Below are 23,989 nucleotides of genomic sequence, written 5' to 3' on the forward strand. Positions count from 1 at the left end.
TAGAAACAGGTATAAACTGGCAGTCGAATGGCTAAAAGGTGGCATGAAGCCTGGCTGCTGCAAATCTGCCCCCAGCCTGAACGCTGGGGAGCTCTGCCTGAGCTCCCTACCCCGGGCAGATCCTTCCTGGGCAGAAGGGCCATGTTGGCTGTGATGCAAACTGCTAAGGTACCAGGTGGGGGAGGAGCATCCTAACGCACCTTCTCCACCCTGCTTTCCCTTTGCTTTTCTCCACCTCCCCGCCCTTGCCTAACCCTACTGAGCACCCTGGATCCCCCACGGGATTCTACCACCCACCCACTTAACATTTAGAGCCTCCTCACTGCTCTTAGGAAACAACTGAAACCCCCTACCAAGGCCTCCGAGTCTGAGTTAGCCCAGCCTCCGTCTTCAACCTCATCTCCCACCGCGTCCCACCGTGCCCACCGCGCCGGGGCCACCTTGGCCTCCTTTCTATTCCCCGAACTGTCCCTGTACCTAAGGACTGGGATGAGCTTTCCTCAGTTCTTCACGTGCTTTTCCCGTGCTTCAGAGTACAGATCAAATGTCACTTTCTCAGGGAGATCTTCCCTGTGCCCCCCTACGTCATAGGGGCCCTGCCCAGTAACTCTCCATCATGCTACTGGGCCTTCCGCAGTATGTACCGCAATCAATAATTATCTTCTCTATCGGGTGACTTTCCTGTCAACTGTCTCCATCACTAGAATAAATACAAGTTCCATGGGAAGAGCGACCATACCTACCTAACTCGCTGCTCTAACCCCAGTGCCCAACACACAATAAGGCCTCTAGACCGTTGGTTTTACATTCCTACTTCCAGGACAAGCTTGATGCAGCCGACCTCTAACTCCCCTCTACATCACTAACCCCTGGGTGTAGCCACCAAATGGACACTGAATCCCCAAGATCTCAACCCACCCCCTACCCCTGCAATCCTGATCTCAGAGTTTTCTTTTTCCCCAACAAATTCTCTTGCTTGTAATCCCTTCTTCCTTCTCTCACAATTACAAAAGCAGGCAGCCCAGTGGTTAGGAACACAGACCCTGGAGCCAGGCAACCTGGTTTCAAATCCCAACTACGCCATGTACACTATAGCCTTAAGTCAGTGCCTCTTCTGTGTCTAGCATCCTCATCTGCAATTCAGTGATTACAGTATCACCGTCAGAGAGCTGCCGGGAGGATTAAAATATAGACAAAGTGCTTAGAATAGTTCCTGGCTATGTGTTAGTTATTAATAATAACAGAAATAGCTTACAGTGAGCGTTTTCTTTGTTCTCACCGCGATATGCATTTCCCTAGACCCTTCCTGTGTAACCTCGCTTCATTAGGTTTCTTCACAACACTCCACATCCTGTGCCCTCCAAATACCTCCCAAAGCATCTGCAATTCCATAGCCGAGCTTTGAACTCCATGATCTGAATCACGCCTACTCCCAGACCGTTGTGTCCTATTGGAGGAAGACTCTCTCTACACTTGTTGCCTTCCCCTTGAACTTCACTGATTACATATATCTTTACTGGCCTCCTCTTCTATGAACCACTACACCACATAACTTGATTCTAAAGGACATTGTTACTATACTGAAAACATAAACTCTTTGAGGACAGTCTGTGAGTCTTCTCAATCCTCCAGAGAAACCAGCATAAACCCAGCATTATGAGTATAGGAGACGCAGAGTCAGCTGAGCTACTGAGTGGGCCTGATCATCCCTCCAGTCTTAACTCCACCCTGTCCCTTAACGGGAACAAGGGGAAGCTCTTTTAAGCTTTACGTAAACTTAGCCCTCCTGTGTGAGGAATGGTAATTTCAAAAACAAAAAGTTTCTGTCTCCTGATGTTCAATCAACAGGAAGCGCTCTCGACCCCTACCTGAGCCCCTGGCACAGGGACAAGACGGTGGCAGGTATGCATGATTTAGCCAAGCTGTGCTGGATTTATCGGTATCAAGTTCCAAATAAGCAATATGTAACCTAAGCTCTTTGGGGAATGTCTTGTACCTCGCAAGCTGGGGATCAACGTTTCCCATAATTGGACACCCCAAAGAAAGAATTCAGAGGAGAAAACAAATAAAATCCCACAGATTTTCCATAGGCCTGAAAGAAAGAGAATGACTAAAGAGCCTACATATACCTTTAATAAAGAGTTCTCTATAGAATATTCAATACTGCACGCTTGCTAATTTTTTCATACACACACTCATGAAAGAAAGGGCTAGAAGGTTCGGAGGGTAACAATGACCTGACCTACGTCATGACTCTGAAATATACCAAGTCTCTCCTTTAGGAATCCAACGGGCTTCATGTCGCAAGGACTTCGGTGGCCTTCATTCGGGTCACCAGCGTTCACTTCCCCTGAGAACAATTTCAGGTTTTGCATGAATGAGCCAAGTGTCTAGGAAATCTGGAAAAATAATTCCCATTTGCTTTGGTTTCAACATTGCCTCATAAAATTGCATATTCCTCTTCTTTCCTTTCTGGGGGCAGCTCCCAGAAGACAGATCTTAAGCTCCCAAAATTTGGAGTATTTCCTTCCCGCTACGCACCTTAGCAGAAGCTGTGCTGGCCACCCCTCAGGACAATCCCTTCTTCTCACCTCCTGCTGAGTGAAAGCTTGACCACCACATTCACAGAAGGAGCTTTTAAACCCTTTTGGATAGAGTGAGGGGGAAAGGCTGCCCAACTGTTGTCCCGTGTATGCTGGCTGGGCATGAGGTCTGCTGGTACGCAACACAATAAAAACAGGTTCCCTTGCAACATTAAAGCTAGTCTATGGAAAGAGAAAAGGAAGTCACATCTAGTTCCCTCCAAGGACTATTCATTCCTATTCTCATTCCATAGCAAAAGCAGATACCAAGCAGGCTTCTTCCCAGGGTATTGAACCCTACACTACTGGAGACAACAGGGCGCTATTTGTTCTGCCCTCTCTTGTGTTACCGCAGGGGAAGTGCTAGATCCAGACAGCATCCGCGTGAACAGATGTTTCTGTTACAACCACAGAAAATTTCAAAATCCCAACCTCAAACAAAGCAGATTACAGAGGGTTTTAAAAAAAAGAAGAAAGCAAAAACTTACAAAGAAGGGATTTTTAACTTGGACTGTGGAACTTGAATTTCTTTCTTCAGGTAGAGAAATAATCACCTTTCTTTAGTACTGTTAACATCAAGATGTAACGTTACTCACTGGACATGAAAATAAGCACTATGAGTATCTGAAAAATATTGGCAGTAGACAAGCCACAGATAATCCCTTTCAAAGCTTGGGTTCACACACCATGTAAAAATCTGGAACCTACCTTACTGATTCTGAGACAGGCAGAGAAGGCGGTGTTCCGTCAGTGACTGGGTAGCTCCCATAAGACTGTACCCACTACGCTATAAAACTGTGGTGACTCAGGTGTAAGGGGTCTCAATAGAAGAACTGGAATACTCATCCACTGATTTAACATTTATATAACACTTATCTGTTTTTAAAGCTCTGTAGAACTCTGGGACTGTGATCCAGTGAGTCAAAGGTCTTCAAATCTGATAATCAGACAGTGGTGGTAAAATTTCTAGTCAATGTGGTGAGCCAAGGTGACAAAGGGGGACTCTGCCAGTTTCAAGTGCATGGAAAAACTGAATACAATATAACTAACAACTTTTTAAGTAAAAGAAAATGTCAAAATCATGAGAAATAAATCCCTGGGCCAGGGTGGGAGGAAACAGACGGCCCTCACACAAGGATGACAGAATGAAAATAGATAAAACTTCCCCAGAGGGCAGTCTGGACATGTGTAGCAATGTCTTGAAAATGTACAAGCAACCCTTTAACTTCGTAGTTTCATTTCTAAGCATTGTTTAAGGAGGAAAAAAAGTTATGAGCAATGATTAATCAAGAAGGACAGAAGAAAAGTAGGAATAACCTAAATGTTCAACAATGGGTGGTTGTTAATTACAATATATCCGAGCAATGTAATAAAGTTTATGATCATTAAATAGCACATACTAGAATATTTAATAATACCAGAAATTTCCATGATGAGTTAAGCTACAAAAAAAAAAAAAAAGGTCATAAACTAAGATGTACAGTATGATCACAGTAATGCTTCATATAAAGGTACAGATGCAGCCCTGGCTGGTGTGGCTCAGTGGATTGAGCACCAGCCTGCTAACCGAAAGATCGTGAGTTTGATTCCCATAAGGGCACAAGCCTGGGTTGTGGGCCAGGTGCCCAATGTGGGTATGCAAGAAGCAACCACACACTAATGTTTCTCTCTTTTTCTCCCTCGCTCTAAATAAATACAATTTTTTTAAAAAAATTTTTTAAGGCACAGATACATGCATACACACATACACACAGACTGTAAAGACACATGAAAAATGTTAAGGATTTTTTTTCCCCCCTTGTGGTTTTGGTATTTACACATTTTTCTAAAATAAATGAATCTTTTTTTTTCCCTTGGAAAGAATAAAAATCTTATCAGTTTTTAAAGTCTTGTGGCCTTTAACCTTTCCCAACTCCTAGAGCCACTCTCCATTCATAGAATTTTATTACTGAAACTGTGAGACTCCCTGACGGTTCTTCGCTGAGATCACCCGCATCTGGGCGATCCTACAGGACTTCCTCCCACACCAGGAAAACCAATTAAGGCAGGAGCAGAAGGCCCCCCTCTCGGGACACCACATCATATCCCGGCTGTTCTGGGCAGTGAGACCCACTGGCTGTTAATGATCATGAGCAATGCTCTCGGGCTCCTGGTCTTAACTCAAATTCCAAATGTTTCCTCAAGCCCTGGCTGAGTTCTGAACTCCGACCACAGGCACCCTGCAAACTCTCACTCTGCCCAGGCACGCCCTCCCGTACTGCAGGACCTCTGGGCCAGTGTTCTTCAACTCCGAACTGAGGCCTATGAACGGATGGTGCAAGTCCATTTAATGGGTCCTGACAACATCTTTAACCCTGACAAAATTCTTCCTTGTGCCGAGGTGAGTTGGCCTTCCTGCATTCCCCTGGTTCACAGCCTTTCTCTGGAACATCACAGGCTGCAGCTACTTGTGAAAGTTAAGTGTACTGATCTAAAGAGTTACCTATGATACTTGGTTCGGTAGACACAATGGATAACACTGTCCCATTTCTGGAAGTAAATAGAAATAAATATATTGAGAGAGTATTTGAAATATAGAAAAGTATTCAACAAAATGTTAAAGGCGTTTATCTCTTGGTGTGCAATGTTGTGAGAACCTTTTTATTTTTTTAAAATTCTCTATACTAAACATGCATTATTTGCGTCATATGTTACTATTTCTGTATTAGTTATTTCTTCTTCTGTGTGAAGTGCTCTTCCACGGCCTTCATGTTGCCTGCGGTCACCTGGCTTAAATAATGGACAGAGGAGGAGACGACGCAGATGTCAGCATCCTTTGATGCTAAATCTTTTAGGCCTTTAAGACCCCCGTTACCAAAAGCTGTGGCAGTGAGAACAGGTGAGCAGACATCATCTAAATAAGGGATCACCTGAGTGGTGGCAGGTGAGGAGAAAGGCCGGTGGGAACACAGAACCCAGACCTGGGGAGCAGACACACCTAGGCTCCCACTGCAGCTCTGCTCCAACAAGCTGCTTTGTTGTTTCAAGCCTCATTGTCTCATCTGTGAAATGTAGACAATAAAATAAACCTTTCCGAGCTAATCCAGTTTGAAGTGAAAAGCTGGTAAAATCAGGACACAATGTGTGGCATGAAGTAGAACCACAAAGAAAACCAATGCCTTTCGTCAGCGTGGGGAAGTCAAGGAGGAAAGGCCAAAAGAAATAATCATACGTGCCTGTTACTGTTTCTACTTTTCAAAGGGCCATTTCTCAAGTGCAGAAAGGCAGGAAACACCCGGCTGAGTGAGAGGGAAGGAAAGGCAGAGGGAGGGCCCCGGGAGCCGGGAGGAGGCACCCCCCTCACCCCACCTTGTCCTGGGCTCTGCACTGGCTCTGCCGAGCACTCTGGGAAATGCTCTGCAGGGGCTTCCTGAGGACAGTGATTATCCAGACCCATCCCCAAGCCCAAGGTGATTCCACAAATATCTGAGCACTGACCACAGATAAAGCACTGCCCTCACACACAGAAGAGAGAAGGGAAATGAACATGCTTAGAGTCAAAGTTCAGACAAAGCATACAGAAAGAGCAATCTGGGATACAAGCTTCAGGAGGGAGAGTTAAGAGCTACAGGAGCATGTGCTGACAGAGACAGGAAACCAGTGAAGCTTCCTAAGAACGAGGGCAACTCCACTGCACCCTGAAGCCCGAACGGGGTTTTAGCAGGTTGTCGACAGAAGGAGCCACGTTCCAGAGAGGGAACAGCATGAGCAACAGCACCCTGACCCGAATCAAAGGGCGTGCCTCAGCAGGAGCACCCACTTAAGCGAGCCTGAAGTTTCTACAGAGGAGTACTATTGCTAACAGTAACAATAACTAACATTTCACCATGAGAAATGGGTATTAAAGGAGTAGTGAAAGAAAATGTGGAGGACTCAAACGTCAGGGCGACCTCCTGGACTAGTGCGGATACACTCAATATTCTTGGCAGGGAAGTGACGTGATCGGAGTTAGGCTTCATCAGTTAGATTAATCTGGCTTTTATGAATGAATCTAATTTGCAAGGAGGGAGACTTCAGACCAGAAGTCTGGAGGCTGTTGCAACAGCCCAGATCCCGAGGGCCGGGCTCAGTGCGGCGGCTGCAGTCAAGGAACAGAGAGGGGCAAGTAAAAATAATTACGGGGGCAACCTGACGAATCATCCCCAGGGTAAGTTACCTCTAGTCTTAGCACAAGCACTGTTGAAATGTCAGGAGAGGTCAGCTCTAGCTCTTGACTTCTTATTTTGGCGCTCAATGAGTGCGCCATTCCATACTCCCCACAGGACAGCACCCTGCCCTAAAAGAAGACAGGCTGGAAAGGCAGAGCAATGGTCCCAAAACAGAAGGAAAGAAAATCTAAACTCCAACTTGCCATGTGAGCCTCAAGAACAGTTCAGAGTACAGCAGCATGGACTACCAACTCCTGACTGATGGTTCTGACCACGCTTAGTAACAAAATTATAAACTCCAGAGAGTTGTTTTCCCCCCTGAAGTAGTTTTCCTGCCCTGGGAACAATGTGGCCCGGTTCAGACCCTGGCCTGGCTCAGAGGCCCCAAGTCATCTTAGATTTCTTGTCTCAGGTGACAGGACACAGAGCAGCTGAGGTTAGTGTCTCCCACCACGAAGGGTGGCCACTGAAGAGGGTCAGCTGTAGGTTTCAATAAGCAGATTTATTTAATAATCCGGAGAAGGAAGGTACAAAGGGGAGAGAAAGAATGGAAAACAAACCACATAAACTGAAGGACGGTTTTAATGCACTGGACTAAGGGATCGACATTATGGGGGGAAGAAAACAGAAAGCGCAAAGGGTGAGACCCACATTCCAGCTCCAGGGAAGGACGTTTCAAGCAACGCGTTAGGCAGACACACTGCAGGCCGAGGGGGCAGCAGGCGTGGCCCGTGGCAAAGGCAGCCCCTCATCCGCCTTCCCACCAGAAAGAAGCACAGGTGCCGCGCCCACAGGGGCCTCTGAGGATGGCGAGCTCGTCCCTGCACCCAGGAAGGGGAAGATAAAAAGACGGTTTTCTCTAGAGGACTCTTGGTTTAAAAAAATAAGTCAAGAGAAAAGAAGATCTTCCTTTCAACTATTTAACAGCGTAAGGCTTTGCAGCTCAGGGCCCTCTGAAGACCTCCGGAGAGGAGGGGGCAATGAATCGTTCACCAAGATGGGGAAAAACGAGCAGGCCCACATTTGTGAATTTCCCACGGAACTTTACTTCGTCATTCCAAGAGTCCAAACTTTACAATTTTAACCATTTGAAAAAAGAATTTCCTTAGTATACATTAGATCAAACTATAGGAAATAAGCATTTTAGTAGGTCAAAAGATAGTTTCACAGGGTTCAATCATAGAATGTGGCTCCCAACTTTCTCCTAGAGCAGGGCTACGCAAATTTTTTCGTAACAGGCCAGATTGTAGATATGTTAGGCCCTAAGGGGCAAGGGGCAAAATAGAGAGTAGGTAGGTATTTATATAACCATTTAAAACTATAGAAGCCACCGTGAGCTCCTAAAAAAACAGGTCTGGGCTGGATCTGGCCCATGGGTCATAGTTTGCCGACCTCTCGTCAACAGCAGAAAGTGTAAACCTTTTCTGATGATGCTCACTCTGAAAATTGATAATTTCAGAGTTATACAGCAATGCTGTTGGGGGACAGTGAGGTATATGTGCGAAAGCTGTCCATCCCACCCCTGGTGGTCGGTCTGAATCCACACGCTGTTGTCAGCTCTCCCTTCCACTGCTGCTCCCAACAATCTGGCTCTATTAGGGGGGCGTCAGAAGCAACTACCTGGGTACGGACTAGAGGGTGGTTCAGACTTTCCTATGAAGAAGACACTGAACTGGACAAGGAAAGGGGAGTTAAAGGTGAATTCGAACAAGGATCGCAGTGGACAGGATGTGGGAGCAAAGGCCCTCTGGAAAATAACCCCAAACACACCTCTGATTTGAAGCCAACATTCCAGAAATTCAAAGGGAAGCGACAAAACTAAGTATCTAAACAGCTGGCCCAAAGCTGGAGGACTAAAGGGAACAAAAAAATACGTTTGAAACAAACTCTCTTTTATAGAAATAAGAGAGATCGGGGGTAAAGAGAAATAAGTGAAGCGGGGGTAAGTGACAAATAGAAAAAGGCTGCAACGGCAGCCATTCCCAAGAGATGACGGGAAGGACTGACTGGAAGGACGTAGCGCTGTGAGACTCGGAAGGCCTCCCCTGAGCAAATCGGGCGTTTGTTTCCTCCCCTGGAGAACGTTAAGGAGTAAGAACTGCAGACTCTCTCTTCCTAACACGTATTCCACAATGACATACCCAAATGAAGTCTCTTCTGGGCCCATAAGTTTCTTTATTCCAAAAGAACTAAAACAATCACTGGGAAATGTTTTTAATTTATGACACTGGGATTGGTGCAAATGTTAAATATATGATAGAAAAATGGCTAAAATACCCCACAAATCCTCTATCTGACTGGATGCACTGAAAGGAAGATTGCTGATATGCACTCCTGGTCTTTTATAAGGCCACCGAATTATTAAAATCCTAATTTAGATAACATTTCTCATCGTTCAATATTAAAAACTTACCCGAGAGCAATTCACTATCTTGCATTTCTAAACACTGTCAAGTTAAATGTTATAAACCTGTACTAACTCAGAAGCCTGCCATATTCTATAATGAAAAATTAAAGGAAAAGAGAGAGAGACCAGTCCCATACGTACAGGAGCTGCCTGGACGACAGGGAGCCTCCGGGTACCGTCTGCCCATAGCGACCGGTCGGCACACTGGCAGGGGCCTCAGCAGTTTCCAAGCGCTCAGGAAAGACTGAGAGGGTTGGCTGTGGTGGGGGGAGGAAAGAAAGCAGAAACAAAACAGAGATTGAGAATAATGACTGCATTTTTTTTCATTAAAATGCTAATGATGACCGCAAATTTCCAGATAACTACATTTATGAATTATTCATAGTCACATCCGAGGCGAAGTATCCCTGTCACTGCAAGCAGGCCCAGAGCTCACTGAGGATTAGCATGTGGCCCCTGTAATAAGTGTGACAGGCGTGCAGGTCACGGCAAGTCCCTCCACCGGGGCTGGCGTCCGGGGCCCTCTTTGGAAGGCCAGGCATCCCGTGCATATTTCACTAATGCTTTGTCATCTTCCTCTTCCTTCACGAAGAGGAACAGCAGTAGCCTGGTTCTCTGCCGTAAAATCTGAACTAATATCCTGTAAAAACTCTAAAAGCTCAAAAGGAAAAAAAGGAAATTTCCTGTATTGGGTAGATAAGACGTCAAACCGATTTTTTAGAAAAACTCGACATGTAACATAAATGTAGAAAAGAACACATACCACAGGTGGACAGCACAATGAATTTTCCTAACCTAAACACACCACATCCAACCCCAGAAGCTCCCTTCGTGTCCCCCAAAGGTAACTACTGTGCACAGATTACTTTTGACTACTGTGCATAGGTTACTTTTGCCCATTTTTGTAAACCTTGAGTTGATTTACTGTCACTATTAATTTTTCACTTAAAAAGCATATGTTGAACACCTACTATATGCTAAGCACTGTGCTAAACACTGGAGCTACAAAGATAAATAAGACACAGCCTCTATCTTTAAGTAATGGGGCCAGAGACACGCACAACGGGCCCAGTAGAGCAGTGGGATGTCAGCTGAAGTGACTCATGTCAAGCAGAGGCACCTAGCCCAGAAATGGGGAGGTCAGGGAAGGCTTCCAAGCAGAAGGGATGCCTGATGTGACCTCAGGCTGGGTAGAACTTAGCCAAGCTGGTAATGGGACACAGACAAGGGAAAAGGCAGCATTAAGAAGCTGCACATGCAATTCAGTGCTATGGGGTGAGGCCAAGAAAGAAGCCTGGGGCCAGATCATAACCTTCTGCACATATCCACGTGCTCTGACTGTCTCCTGCCCACAGACAGCCACTGCTGCGTGAGATCTGCGCTTCAGATGTGTGCATTCCTTTCTCTGGGTGGATTCAAAAGGGACAGAGTGGAGGTAGGGAGACCAACGAGTCCACTTAGGTTGTTAGATAGGAGAGGAAGGGTGGGGATTGGGACAGTGGAAGTAGGTAGGAAAGGGGAAAGGAGAGAAGAATTAGTACTTGGGAAACATCCAGACACAAAACAACTTGGAAAATGACTACATGTGGGTGGACAGGAGCGGCAACTGAGGCAGAGAATACAGGAGATTGAGCATGTTTAATAAAGAAATGGAGTTTAGTTTGGGGCATTAGAAATCGCGGTGTAGAAGATTCAGATAGGTATACCATATATCCTTGAGTATAAAGCTTGGGGAAGAAACCTAAGTAAAACATAAAGGCATATAAGTGTTCATTACACAGAAAGTAGAAAAATTATGTTAGTGGGTGATATCACTGAAGGAACTTGGGTAGAATGAAAGGATCTGAATGAGCAGAGGAAAAAGATCTTCTGAATAAGCCCAAGGAAGAAAGGCAGAGAGAGAAGTCCCATGGGATACAATGCGGTGGATGAAGACAAAAAATGAAAAATATACCTTTGGATTTGACTCTTAGGCAGTTACTGGCCACCTTGACTGAGGGTGTTTTCAGTGAAGTGTTGGAGGCAGAGACAACAGAGCCAGTGGAAGAGAAGAGAGAGAACGGACGGATGCTGGAAGGGACAAGTTCTGATGGAAGGCCATGTCAATAGGCTGAAGGAATCAGTAAGAGAGAAAGGTTGAGGGCACAAGAGGGAGGAGGAAAGGATGGCATAAGATCCCAAAGAAGGTGGGGAAAGGGGCAGGCGTACAGAGGAAGGAGCTGGCCTTGAAGAGAAAGCAGAATCCACATCCTTCTGATGTTAGCAGAATGTGACAGAGGAATAAAGACAAATCTGGTTATAGGAAGTGTGTAGGCAAGAGCATTGGGAGGCTGGAGGCAAGAGACCAAATGACATCAATATTAGATAAATAGGTGGTGTGACTCTTTGCTGAAACAAGTTGACACAGAAATGATTTGGAGACACAGATGTTAAAAATCTTGGTTTCTGGCATGCTACCTTCCAAAATTAAAGTAGTCCAACCCCATTTTAATGAAAAAAAAAAACAAAACTATATTTGCCAGTATGTATCAAGGTGGAATATTTATGGGATAAGCATACCCATAGTAGAACTTAATAGTATCAAAAAGTACTGTGTACGCAATGATTGAGAAGAATGCTCTTAAAATGATCTTAGGTTTTGGATGTCAATTTTCCAAAAGTTTACATATGGTTGCATAAAGTGAAACCACTACTTACCAGCTTACAAGGCTTCTTAAGATGCTTCAATTCAAAGACTCCCCCACACCCCACCCCCGCCCAGTACAACTAACGTAATGAAAATAACGAGTCCGATACTTGAAAGCAAAGGCAAGAAGAAGGGGAGTGGTGCTGGCGGCAGCACCTGCCCCCGAGATTTCCTAGCATACGTGCTGTCAACCCACTTCAGTCTCCTGCCCACGCCTTGACCTCGAATTTTGGCAAATACAGAAGTGGGTGGAGTGACTTAGTTCTTTCCAAGAACTCCACTAGTGCCCAAAGCAGCAAACAAAGTTCATTAGAAAATCTAATACAATGGAAAACACGTGAAAAACAGACGTTACATTCTCCGCAGCCTTCGTGACCTCAGAAATGCCAAGGCTGCTCCACAATATAGACATCTCCAGGCCATCTTTAGAAGATGACAGAATTTTAGAATTCTAGATAAACACATTATCATCATTGAATTCAGCCAGGACTGAGAAGGTTCCAGAGCCAGTTGATGCCTACTGACTGGGCCATTCAACTTTGTATGCTCAGGGCAAGGATATATATACAACAAGCAGTCAATAAATACACAATCAATCGATAAACCAATGCATAAATGAAGAGTTCACACAAATAAGAAGGAGGCCAATTAAACCAGGGATGTCCAACAGGCAGCCCATGGGCCGCATGCATCCCAGGATGGCTATGAACTCAGCCCAACACAAAATCATAAATTTATTTAAAACATTATGAGATTTTTTTTGTGATTACATGTCACCATGTATTTAGTGTGTGGCCCAAAACAACTCTTCTTCTTCCGGTGTGGCCCAGAGACACCAAAAGGGTGGACACGCCTGACAGCGAGAACAGAAATAATCTTCTATTCCTTCCTTTTCCACCCTAATTGATCCAAAGCCAAGCTTCAAACCACATGCAACTGCATTTCCTTTCCTCTTTACAGAAGAAAATCTTTATGAATTCATAAATAAATATTGTGTGTTAACTAAGAGGATTCAGAAATAATGAAATTATGAAACACAAAAAGCCTCCTAAATGAGAAAATGGGTAGGTGCGAACATTTTGAGCATGAAAAGCAATAGAAGTTGCCCACTTTACATCTGCCTGCCTTCTCTGTTGTCCTTCCTGGGAAGGACAGGACATCGTCACTCTAACAGCGCACTGCCTCCCCTCCCACATGCTCACTCAACACAGCAGCCTGCTCAGGTTCAACCCGCTGGGGCAACAGATCGTAATGAGGTAATGAAGCCTCACTCCTTGTGAAAATGCTGAAGCTCACTCCGTTAGGTGTCTATGGTTTTGTCCTATTATATACGTATATTATTCATCATTTCACTTCTTTTATAACACATAAGCTTTGAGGGACCATATTAAACACATTTACACATCACATAGCAACACACCCATGGTACTGTCTGAAAGTATCTTTAATGATACTTTCATTATAAATAAATAAATAAAATAAAGTTTGCAAAAGTGAGGAATAGTGGGATATCATTGTCGTTGTTATTATTGTATGTACTACGTAATATTTTTTCTGAACTGTTCAAAAAAATAGTTCAGTCTTAGCACTGGCTGGGTAGCTCAGTTGGTTAGAGAGTCATTGCGATACATGGGTTCAATCTCCAGTCAGGACACATACAAGAATCAATCAATGAATGCATAAATAAGTGGAACAACAAATTGAAGTTTGTTTCTGTCTCTCTCTCTTTGTCCCTCCCCCATCCCCAATCTCTCTATAAAATCAATTTTTTAAAAAATAACTCAGTCCTGAAAGCAACCAAAATTTCTGTCCATCTGATCAGCAAGGCCTGAAGGAGGAAACAGCCCTTAGAGACTGCCATCCTTCTCTCTATTCTTGATTAAGAATGTGAAGAGACTGAGATGAGCCATGCGCCATTCCCTTGAATGCAAGCCATCAAGGGAATGAAAGGAATATTTATGCCAATCCATAAAGTGTTTAGTGTGCAACTTTTTAATTACTATATTTATGGTACTAGCATTAATATATTCACTAACAAATGCTCTACAAGGACATTAATCCTCAACAGGTACACAAATACTTCCCTCCTCTCCTACAAATTCTCAAAAATGCCAAGAATTCTCTCAAAACAAACATTTCATGTCAACAACCACTTGTCGTACTATCTCTCCTTCCAACTACTTTATGACATCATAACATCTCTACTTACATGCTGCTATTGACCTAAAAGACAAATTTGTAAACAAAATGTTTTAAAAAGGGCTTTATTTAATGCACCACGTTTTTGATATGAAAGCTATGCAAGCTACTAAAAAATTTGGTTATATCCTTCAAAAATAATATATTCTATAACATTAAATTACAGTTCTCTGAATCACTGCAGTTATTATAGTATATAGTCCCACTATTTAGAAAGCTCAAGGAGTAAGATATTAAGAATGATCAAGATTTTCGTAACAGTTGAAGGACAACTCATGTAAATTTTTTTAAGTGGATTTACTTTCAACCATACTGGATTAATCCTTTTTTTCTGAAAAGTAAGGTCTTCTCAGAGAATCTAGAATACAATTAATCTTTGTTTGGTGATATGGGATCGTCAATAGGACTGTCAATGGTCTTGCTCCCCTGGAACATGAAACACAGACTCTGAGGAAAAGGAGCTGGTCCGGGGATATTAGGCAGAAGTTGAGTTCCTACCACCATGAGCCGAACTGGGTGCGGAGTCCCTGCCAAAGCAACAGGGCGCTCTGAGAGTCAAAAGGAAGAAATTGCTGAAGTTCAAACACTACAGATAGGACAGTACTCTTTGGAGAGCCAAAGGTGAATCCAAGTTCTACATCCAGGTCTAGAGACAAGTAGAGTTAGGACCTGAGCAGAAGGTAAATCAATGGAACAGAGGGACAGGGCATAAGGTTGGCCTTATGCTGCATGCTGCTGGGTAACCAGACTAACCCGGCCTAGAAAGGCAAGACAGCTTCCCCAGCACAGAGGGCTGCCTGCTGGGCTCCCCGAAGGCGCCTGCCTGCTGTGCTTTGGGAGATCTTTTGTCTGCCTTGAAAGGTTTGGTTTTCTCCTTGCCCTTCCTTGCCCTCAAGACTCAAGTCTCATTGCTGTCAGAGACCAACCTTTCCCTTCTTCAAGGAAGCTATGGAAACCAAGTAAAATAAAAAAGTACAAGAGAACTAAACTTAAATACCAAGCTTCAGACAACATCTGAAGGGCATGCACGGTGCACAGACTCTGAACCCATGTTTGGGCAGTTGAGATGTCTTTTTTTTATTTATATCTTGGTTCTTAGAGAATTCAAATACTACCCTTAGGTAGGATCCATTGGAAGTCATTTAATACAAATACAGTCGAGCCTGAAACATGCCCTGGATTTGTAAGTGATCACTGTTACTTACCAAGAACTTCTTTTAGAGAAATCCAACAAGCTGAATATCCAGAAACACAACACACCAATTGCTTTGATGGGAAGTGCCTGTGCAAATGTGGCAATAAACTCAAAACCTAAAGAAGGGAGGGATTTGTCACTGAATAAGTCACTGTGTACAAGTCCATTAGTCTTCCAACCTCGTCTGTAAAATGGGTTAATCATGCCCACCTTGCAAAGGTGTGAATGAGAACAAATTGAAAGACTCCCACATCCACCAATGTAAATTAAACCTTATTTAAGTGTAAACACAGGACTTCACCCCCTGCTTGACACACAGATCTTTATTTAGAGCTGAGAAAGTCATGTGTCTGGTGGTTTCTACCCAACCCTTACCCGTCATGTGATAAGATTATTTTCCCTGAAGTATTTTCAATGGAACTTTCCTTTTGGTTAATAAATGTTTTTAATGTAACTGTTTAAACAGTAACTACAAATACATGTGCAATTTTCCGATTTAAAAAGAAAAAACTAAACTGCAAAACCCCCATTATGGCATTCCCACTTGTTTCTTCCTTAACTTTTTCTTATCCAAGTTACTTCTTTTCTCTCTTTCCCAGTTTTCTTTACTGAATCTTTGTGAACTTTTTTCTCATTTTAAGCTAACCTCTTGCAATAACAGCAACTAACATGTTTATGTTACTTAGCAGTTTTCAAGGCATTTTATTATACCTTACCTATTTCTCTTAAATTACTTCTACTTTCTTCTTTTTATTTTCCCTGCCCCACTTTCCAAAACACACGAAGAACTTTCTAAAATCAGCAAAGTATCTATTTTTCTTCTTCTAAGAGCCTATACATAACTGCACAATACTCTGCAGAGTGGTCTAATGCAAGTTAGACTATGCCTAAATCATGACACATCCAATTCTTCTTGCAAATAATTTTTTTCTACACTGGTGATAATTTTTTGAAGTTAAAATACAGTAAGAAATGTATACAGGCTAACTATGTTAAATAAGACAGGTGAATCCCTTCAAGAATCACCAAAAACAATAAAGGAAGAATAAAGGCAGAAGAGGTCAAAAGCTTTGCAGAAAGAAAAAGGCCAAAGTTGTTGCTGTTGTTTTAGCTGTCAGTAAAATTTCCATTATCTATCTCACCAGAGCTATTTTTCGCCAAGCTCTGCATTACATAATCTGATCATTAAATCTGTGAAAACCACAAGGGATGTACCCGTCTCATTAAAAAGATGATCTTTTGAGTTATGATAATGAGAAAGAGTCCCAATTTGGGGGTTTAAGGACAGAAGAACTTCCTCCTTGTTGCTCAGAGGCAATGCCGCTTCTCATAGGCGTGAACACGGCAACAGATGCCTGGCACCCCTACCCATCACGGTGGAAGCAGGGACCTCCACATAGAAACGTTTCCTCTCAGAACCGCTACATATTCTCAATCTTGATTTACCAACAAAGAACATGGGGTGTCTGAAGCAGAAAAGTATTAATTCTCTGATGTGAAAGTAAACATTATTTAAAAAAAAAAAAGATTCTGTAAACTCTAGATTGGGAATCAGATCAGATTCCGCTATTCATTCAAACCCTGCAGGGCACAAAACCTTTACAATTTGAAATGGCTTCCGTCTCCTTTACAATGGTTGGATAAGACCCTATTTACAGTAATCCTTAATATACCTTAAGAATATATTAAACATTGTCAACAAAAATCAATCGTTGCTGTTAAAATTGAAGTACTAATAAAAAGAGTTGAAAGAGAGACCATATTTGGTCCTGACTCTGCTGCGGCGTTTACGTGCTCAATAATGGAAGCCTCTGGCACATTACAAAACCTTCTGTATTTTGCAAGAGTTACTCTTGAGTGATTTCATGCCAGGAATGGAGAAGGACGTCATGGCCCAATAACTTCTATAGACTCTAGAGATGCCTCATGGAAACTTGGTATCCTGTAGAACACAACTGGGACCCCTGGACAGAATGGTTCTTTGACAAGAATGTTTTTCCAGCTCAGACACAAGTCAAATTCGTAGGAAATCTAAGAAACATTGACCCACCTGGGATTATGGTCAGAGAAAACCCCAGGAAGTAAAAGTCACTTCTTTATAGTGTCGGAAACTGTATGTTGTTTTTGTGAACAGGCTTGAGATCAGACTTGGAATTTATACTTTACACATAAGTGACCCTTTTTCCTATTGCATGCTCAAATCAATAAAGGGTGATGCCTAGTTCATTTTGACAGCGAGGGTAAGAATCTCTGAATGAAACTGAAAAGTAAAGTAAATGGAATCCTAGAGTAAACTAATTAACTCTTCTTTAATGGACCAGACAACCTTGTATCTAAATTGAAAGACCAAATCTCAAAAGGTCATTATTAGGGATTTTCAGTTGTATGCGGTAGATTATAGTCATGTGCTTTACTCCATCCCTTATACTAAATGACACTAAGCAAGAGGCAGAGATAAACTCCCAAGAAGACAATGAAAGAGGAGAAAAGTTAATGGGGAAAAAATTGAAAGTGGGAACAGATGGGCCAAAGATGAGCGAATTTTTAAAGCAGGGACAGAAAAAACTTAACTGTCTACAGACAGAAGAAGCGAGCCAATAGGGGGCATAGAACCTTGGGAAAATGCAAGTTCAAACACAGTTTCATTTAAAGTGGGGGCTGGCTGAAGGAGGCACTGGTATGAGGGTGGCACTGAAAACTGGAGGACTGCTTTCCAGACATTATAACAAGTAACCTTCCAGATCCTCCTTAGCCACGAAGCTTGTCAACAGTGTCTCTTTCCATTGCAGATTCACTCCTTGCAGAGGCTAAACCTGAGCAGGTCTGGTCTGGGGGACATTAGGAATAGTGACTAGGGGGAGGCACCATAAAGCAAGGACTGAAGGAAGGTGTACACTCTGAACGGGGAGACCCACAACTCCTCCCTTTGCTGAGTTCCCAGGGACTGGCCAGGAAAAGACTGGAAGACTTTCCTGGAGAAACTAACCAGCCCAAGGAAAGAGATCTACAGTTACCAAAAACTAGCAAGAAATGGGGATTCTGGGAAAAGGAAGCCATCCTATGATAAGGCCTCAGCTGACAAGAAAGAGCTTGTCAACTTGCTCATACACAGAGAGCTTCCAATCAGTTTTCAGTGCCGCCACATGAATAAAAATAGACAGCAAATGGTCACCAGACGTGTGATGAAGAGTATAACATGACAAACAGGAACTTGAGGAGGAAACAGTCAATGTTGGGAGCAGGAAAAACCTTCACGTGTACATTATTAATAACTCCAAGAGGGCAAAAGATATTGTGTCCATAAAGCAAAAATGAATAGGACACTATAAAATAGAAATACTGTGAGAATAAGAGTTCCTAGAATTAATATTATGATCATAGAAATAAAAAATCCACAGAAGGGTTAGAAGATAATAGAAGTAAATGTTCCTCCAGAGTACAACAAAAAGATACAAGGTTTGGGACCAGGAATCTTTTTGTCCAATAAGAAAGTTGGAAGAAACATACAAAATTTCCAGCATCTAGAAAATAAGAGTTCCAGAAAATAGAGAATACAGAAGACAGTGGGAATAAAATTATCCGCCACCACCACCTACAAAAATCTTCACAATGAATGAAAAAAGTTATACACCAAGGCACATTATGATGAAACCTCAGAATATTAAAACAAAAACAAAAACAAAACCCTCTAAAAGTCCCCCCACCAAAAAAAGTCACAAATAAAGTAAACAGAACTGGAAAAGCATTCAACAATTCAATGACAAATTGGAAACAGAAGAAAATGAAACAAGGTCTCCAAAACTCTCAGGGAAAATAATCTCCAACTTCATATTTTCTATCAATCATCTATGTGGACATACTAAATAATATTTTAACACATGCTACATCTCAAGAAAATTATACCATACATACTTCTTTCTCAAGAAGTAACTGGACAATGTGCTTCCCCAAAAGAGAGAAGAAACCAAGAGAGATGTCATCCGGCATAAATATGTCCATCAAGACATCCCAACATGATAGTAAAGGAAAATTCCAGGTCAACAGCTGGGCAAAAGGCCTCTGGAGTAAACAGTCCAAAATGAAGCAGGCAAGCAGGAGGCTCCAGGGTACGTGTGTGTACACACACACACACACACACACACACACACACACACACGTGCACGCGCGCTCCCGCCCCCGAGAGACCAGCCATTGTATTTCCTTATCTGAGAATTTGGGGAAGAATAAGTAGTATATAAATAGAATATGAGTTTTTGGAAAAGAACTTTTAATATGCTCTCCAAGAAAGAAAATATAACCATAGTACACTGATAGCTCAGCTGTGAAAAATACTTACAGTAAAACAAATGGAGATATAACGGTCTTAGAGAGTTAAGGGCAAGTATTTAATGGAGGGAGGATAAAAGAGAGCTCACCCCTTACCTTCCTTACTAAGAATCATGGCACAGACTGACATTGGTAAGAGGGGAGGGGTGAGGAGGAGACTGACTGAAGGAAGGCGAAGGGATTCGCCGGGGAACCCCTATGAAGGACTCATGGGCATGCACAGCAGTGTGGGGCCGGGCAGAGGGGGATGGGGGAAAGATTGGGACAACTGTAACAGCATAAACAATAAAACATTATTAAAAAATTGTAAAATATCTAGCATTGAGAAAAATTTCAAGAAATATCAATATCACCATATTAATTAGCATATGGATATGGAAGTAAATGTCAGAAGAAGAGCTAAGTGAATTCAAAGTGGTTGCCTCTGAGAAGTGAAAAAATAATGCAAATAAGCAGGCAGGAAGTTGTAAGCTATATATATACATTATTACAAATAAAAATATTTAAAAAGGGTAGAAGTTGATTAATAAAATAAACAAACCATCCAGCCCTATGAGCCAAACTGACAATGTAAAATTTCACTGTACACTATAAATAAGGAAACATATAAACCTTAATCTGCTCCTCCTCGTTAACCAAATTATTCAAGTTCAAGTCAATGCATTTCGTCTCGAAGTAATAGGGAACATACTGTGAGAGGCCAATTATGCCTCAGCCATCAAGTCTCCCCTACCTTTGGTTAACACACAGTGGGAGGGCCCCTGAACACCAGTGCACAGGAAAGATCAGCCAGCTTTGTTACCAGAGATTTCATTAACTGCAGCTTCATGTGGGTAAACATGTTGGCCACACCCCCTCTATCAGAGCCCCTACTGTAGCTTCTCATAGTGAGGGTTTGTCCTTACAGAGGGGGGAAGGATGGAGAATATACAGTATCTGAACCCCCTCGCTCTATCTGGGGAATTCCTCATCATGGAGTATTGACAAAAGCTACATCTTTAGACATGGAGGCAGAATTCCTTGGAGCTAAGACATGGGCCCGTGACTCCACCCTTGCCAACCCTGAAGGCAGGGGCAAGGGTAAATCATCAAGGCAACAACATCCAGTGCCCAGAGACAGCAAAGGCTCAGATGACAGAGTTGGTAGCAACTGTCGGGTACCTATCGCTGTGGTCAGGTGAACTAGCACGATCCAGTGTTCAGTGATCGGGTCCACCCTGTACAGAATTAATCGGATCATAGGATGTTGGCTATGAATCTGACTGTTTAGTTTCCATTTGCTCCTTCCCTTTTTCCAACCTCCAGCAGTTCAAGAAACTACCCAGTATTTTCTCAAGAAGTTACTTCTCTGCTTAAATTATTCAGCCAGTCTCCATTGCTTCTGAGAACACCACCTGATACGCTGCCCCAGGATACACAGGCAGAGACGGGGGGCTGTCTGCAGAAGTTAAGAATGAAATGCTGATGTTCCTTAAGATATCAAAGCAGAACCAGGAACACTGTTCCACAGGGAAACATGGGGGAAGGTCAGGTTTTAAGGTCCAAATAACTATGCTGCTGGAATGGTATGGGTTAAAAAAAAGTTTCACGAGGCTCATCTATTCTTCGAATTGTTTTCTCTCATTAGGAAACACACTCCAAGTTCAAAGCCATGGGAATGTAATCATTTTGTGAATCGGGAGTTGCCATTATTTACATCTGGCTAAAAGACTATGCTCACGATTTTCATTGTTATAAGTGAGTAGAAGAGCAATGGGTGAGGAAGAATCATTTTCTTTGTCTTTCTACTTAAAACAGAGCTTTCTGAGAGATGAAGCCATCTGAAAACCAGTGGTCAAGAACTGCACATGAATATGAAAATGCAAACCAAGGCATCCAAAGATTTATATCCAACTGTAGCGACATCAATATTGCTGAAAAGCCGCATCCATCAGTTCAGCTCACTGCAGCATATTTAGTTCCAAGTCTGAGAAAGCTGAACCCAGGCAATTTATCTGCATATGTCTCAGGCTAACCGCACAAATTTTGCAGACAAAGCTAGAAGTTAAGACAGACAGCTTAGAACAAAACTGTTGATGTGACCAAAAGGGTCCCATAAAAGAGTCAAACACTGTAATGGCATTAATAGAAATGTGGATGCTAAGAAAGAAAGCCTCTCTCTGTGGTGCCCACTGTTTCTGGAAACCAAGAAAGTTTTTCAGGGCGAACTACATCTACAGTTAAAGGTGTCGCAAAGTACAAGTACAGTTTTTGTTAGTTGTACAGAACAGGACTGTACACACCCCATAGAAAAGGCTTACAAAATAAATGCACAGCCTGATGCATGCATAATATTTCCCTGCCTGTGGTGTTATTTCATAAAAACATGCCAAGAGATCAATCTCTCCATCACAGAATTTAGGTTATTGGTCACCTTGGCCAAAAATTAATTTCCTCTCAGTTGGTGATATAAATGCTACTTCAAACTCTATCCACTGCCAAACCATCTTTTCCATATATTCTGTGCAGTCAGTTCCCATGAAACATCTAATGGCCGCTAAAACAAGAGTTTCATCCCAGTTGTCCGAATGAATCATACTGTGTTCACATGGTGTGTTGAGAAGCTGAGATAAATTTATCTTGGTCAATCCCAGATTCTGCACCTCCCCCCCACTTTTCATTGGGCATTGCAACGGACAGAGATTCCACACAGCAATAGGTGTGTATCAAAGTAAACGCACAGTATAATAACCACAGCTCTGTAGGAAACAACATTCAATTATGAAAAAAAGAAAATGGGGGAAGGGGGTGCGGAATCCCAAGCAATCAGTCTCAAAAGCGGTTGCCGAGACTCTTTTTCAGAAATTTAAAAGTAAAGATCAGTTTCTTACGCACAAGTACAAAGGCGGCAAATTCATAGCTAGCTACTGAATTTCAAAATAGCAGAACCCTAAATAGCTATTTCCAAAAAAGACTCATTGTACCCAAAGTCTGAATTAATGTTTAGGTAAACAGAAATAGTTCTCTGCTTTTCCCCCTCTGCAATGGCTGAAGGGATTGGCCAGAAATTTACACAGAGGGGGTTTATTTTATCCTGTGTAAGTTCTGTTTCCAACCATCAGAAGTAGATTTTTATATTTCACTATAAGAATATTGGATTACATAACTTCTCAAACACGTTCTTAAACTCGTTTTTTTCAGCTACACAAATATGACAAGGCGTAATTAATAAAATGTCATTGGTTTCACCAATATCACACAAAGTAAGCTGATGGTCGATGAGGCTCTAAGAAAAGTGTAAAATGGTGAAACAGTCTTTCATTTGAAAAAGAGGTAACTGAGGGTGAGTCAAATGAATCACAAACCCTCAACACTTGCTGCAAACACAGCAGTTTGTGGAAACTGTAGAACAGGAATGAGGCAGGTGTCACAGTTACCGGCACCAGGGAGCCCAGCATGTTGGAGAAAACAAGACATGAGTTCTGGGCGAGCGCGGGATCACAGGCCTTAGCGAGGTGCAGGCTTCAAGGAAAAGAGGTTGGCTGGGAAGAGGAACCGTTTTCTGTCAGATGATTAAGCCAATTATACACATTTTTAAAAAAATTTTACCTGACATAAGTACATCCACACCTCCTATATCATAAAGGCTACCAATCAACAACGCTGAGTACTATTTCACTGTATATATGTACCAGTTTCTTTATCTGTTCATCCATTGATGGACACTTTGGTTGCTTCCATGTCTTGGCAGTTGTAAAAATAATGCTTCAGTGAACATGAGAATGCACTGTCTCTTCTAGACAATGTTTCACTTCCTTTAGATATATATCCACAGTAGGATTGTTGGATCATATAGTAGTTCTATTCATAATTTTTTGAGGAACCTGCACAGTTTTCCACAGTGGCTGCACACACACCGCTGTTTCGCATTCCCACCAACAGTGCACAAAAGTCCCTTTTCTCCACACCCTCACTAACACCTTTTATCTCTTGTCTTTAATGACAGGAAATCAAACAGGTCTGAAGGGATCACAAAGCAATTTCTTAAAGACTTAACTACATCAGTATACACCCACCATGGTTACACCAACTCACTCCTGCCCTCAGAAAGAAACCTCCTAGATTACATGGGAGCTTCTGTACCATGCCGAACTTTTTCATAGCTGTGGCGAGTACCACCCATCCCTGCGGAAGGGGGTCAGGGTCTGCCCTATAAGAGGTGGAGTTCCAAATGTCAATTACCCTGGGGAGGAGCAAAGACTGAGATAAGAAATGAAAACTAGCAACAAAAGACTTGGCAGAAGAGGGAAATCTTTCTTCATCCGGGGTCTCAATTTCTTTGACGCCTGGGCTCTGGACCTGGAGGTGCTGCCAGTCACTTCTGGGGCTGAGGGCCGGTGCTCTAGGCCAGAGAGGCAGCCTGGCCCA

The 23,989-nt window shown here is 42.7% G+C and overlaps 1 protein-coding gene across 9 annotated transcripts in view; it reads right to left on the reverse strand.

Annotated features, from left to right (window-relative positions):
- The window catches only part of APBB2 (amyloid beta precursor protein binding family B member 2), a 318,370-nt gene that overhangs the window by 195,455 nt on the left and 98,926 nt on the right, over positions 1-23,989 (reverse strand). For 6 of the 9 annotated variants that reach the window (XM_054582097.1, XM_054582096.1, XM_054582094.1 and 3 more), the window contains one exon: positions 9,318-9,433. The gene's annotated coding sequence lies outside the window, so the exon portion shown is untranslated. Of the gene's footprint in view, positions 1-9,317; positions 9,434-23,989 lie in introns of those variants that run through there. The other 3 variants (XM_054582093.1, XM_054582090.1, XM_054582088.1) reach the window with 1 other exon arrangement.

Source organism: Pteronotus mesoamericanus, unplaced genomic scaffold (genome assembly GCF_021234165.1).
Source record: "Pteronotus mesoamericanus isolate MK-2021 breed Mesoamerican mustached bat unplaced genomic scaffold, CSHL_Meso_final contig_68, whole genome shotgun sequence".
Taxonomy (NCBI): domain Eukaryota; kingdom Metazoa; phylum Chordata; class Mammalia; order Chiroptera; family Mormoopidae; genus Pteronotus; species Pteronotus mesoamericanus.